At 36.7% G+C, this 2261-nt stretch overlaps 1 non-coding gene across 1 annotated transcript; it reads right to left on the bottom strand.

Moving 5' to 3' along the window:
• Positions 1–1842: 1842 nt before the first annotated feature.
• LOC123250834 lies at positions 1843–2024 on the bottom strand. Its single transcript, XR_006506461.1, has one exon. It is a non-coding gene; the product is annotated as a U2 spliceosomal RNA (small nuclear RNA).
• Positions 2025–2261: the final 237 nt, after the last annotated feature.

Raw genomic sequence — 2261 nt, 5'->3', positions numbered from 1 at the left:
AAAGAAATCAAAAGAGCCTTGATTATACATAATTTAAATAAAATCATAGGAATTTATAACCCCTGACAAGCCAAAAGAAGGGAAAAATATGTCTCCTCTTTGCTTAAGTCCATGCCTTTAGTTCCTTTTTCTTGTGTTATTGCTAACAATACCATTTTCAAATGATCCACATTAAACAACTCCATATCTTTTCCTCATAGGAATTATCTATCTTTGTGCCTGAATTTCATCCTTGAATGAAATTTTCCCTACAGATTTTATTTCTGCTTTCAGGCCTGTACCACATGCTATTAGCTACCATATTATCCTAGAACTTTACTAAGCCCCTTGAGCCTTCTCAACCTAGAAAATCCATCTATCCCTGAAGCTTTCTGACCCTCAAACATCTCTTCCCAAAAATAATCTCCTTCTGCCATTTATGAATTTTTCCAGTGACCTCCATTTTGGACAAGGACTAGGCCACTCTGCCTTTATTCCCCTCCTATCTTTGTTTCTGCCTTTCTGAACTTCAACACTTCCTTCCTCCTTCCCTCTTCCCAATCATTTTTAAAATCTTTTTTTGGTTTGGGGTGTGGGGATAGGGAATGTAATCATCCTCTCCCTTAATACATGAACTCCTTGAGGGTAGAAACACTGTTTCCTTTTTCTCATTTCTTTACCTAGCACTTAGCATAGAATCTGGCATATAGTGCTTATTAAATTTGTCTTGGTTGGCTGTTGTCTTAGCTTCTCATTTCTTCTAGGACATGTTCCTCCTAGAAAAATAGTCTCTGAAATCTTTGAAATTTGCACTTCCAAAACATGGGACATATAAGTCAGACTATAGCTTTCCTCTCTTTTATCACAATTTTAAAGACTAAGTGGTCACTTCAACCCACAAATCCTAACATTTCTAATTCTAAAACCAGTCCCCTTCATATTGGCAAAAAACAATTCCTGAATAATAGACTTCCCAAATGGTTTCTCCAGCTTTGAAAGCTATATGCTATGTCTGTGCTCCTTTCTTCCCCAGTACAATATAAGCAATGAGGGCAGGGTCCATTTTATTTTTTTCTTTGCTTCCTGAAATTGTACCTTACACATAATAGGTGCTTAAATGTTTACTGAATGTAACTGAGTTTATTTTAGAAATCTCAGCCTCATTGATCCTGTTTTTTTTTTCAGAAATTTAATGGACAATGAAGGGACTGAGTTTTTGTAGCATTCTTTATAGTCAGTTTTTAAAGACCCAGCTTAAATGCCTCTCCTAAATATCACTACCAGGTGGATGTGATCTCTTCCTCCTTTGAATTCCCACTGCACTTTTAACTTTCTTCCTGAACTTCCACTTTGTATTGCCATAAAAGTATTTGTTTCACTCTCCTTTACTGGACTGTAAGTTTGATGAAGAGGGGAGCATATTTTACTTGTAACTGTATTGCTCAAAAGAAGTAGTAAGTTTCTTGAGATAGTTTCTTCAGAAGTATATGATTCTATATGTGTTTGTTTAACCACACGCCAGCTTTGCTTCTCTTATTATGGCATAAAGATTGCCTCAGTTCACAAGCTTGCTTTCCACTTGGAGAAAGCTCCCTGTAAAATATACAAATGGAACTATAATCTCATCACTTTTGACATTCCCTCATACAATGCAGCTAGATGGCACAGTGGATAGAGTGCCATGCCTGTAGTGAGGGAGACTCATCTTTCTTGAGTTCAAATCTGGCTTCAGGTTTATACTAGTATACTGTGACCTCCAGCAAGTCACTTAACCCTATTTGCCTTAGTTTCATCATTTGTGAGATGAACTAGAGAAGCAAGCCACTCCAGTATCTCTGCCAAGAAATTTCCAAATGGGGTCAGAAAGAGTCAGATACAACTGAACAAACAATATAAATATCAACCCATTTGTAATTCTTCCTGTTGTAGAATTCTTTCTATAATTTCACCAGTTGAGACCACCTAACAATCTAGAACCTTCCTTGCTTTCTCCTCACATGACCAGGATTCTACACTTGATCTTAGCCAAAAGGCCGAGAAGGGATCATGTCTACAATTATAGGGGAGCGTTCTAGCCATCTGCTTCTCATCCTTTATCTTCACAACATGGCTAGATGATTTTAGCCTCCTATATCATATGTATTGATGCTATATTTTAATCCTATTCTTCAAAAATCCTTAAAAATTTAAATTGTGTAATCTTACACCCATCAGGTGCCTCTCCATTGCTCAATGTTTGCTAAACATATTTCATTCTGTAGACACTGAGATTTTAATGTCTT

Source organism: Gracilinanus agilis, chromosome 5, assembly GCF_016433145.1.
Source record: "Gracilinanus agilis isolate LMUSP501 chromosome 5, AgileGrace, whole genome shotgun sequence".
In the NCBI taxonomy this organism is placed as follows: Eukaryota; Metazoa; Chordata; class Mammalia; order Didelphimorphia; family Didelphidae; genus Gracilinanus; species Gracilinanus agilis.
The sequence above is the reverse complement of the archived record's forward strand: the minus strand, read 5'-3'. Positions and strand labels throughout refer to the sequence as shown.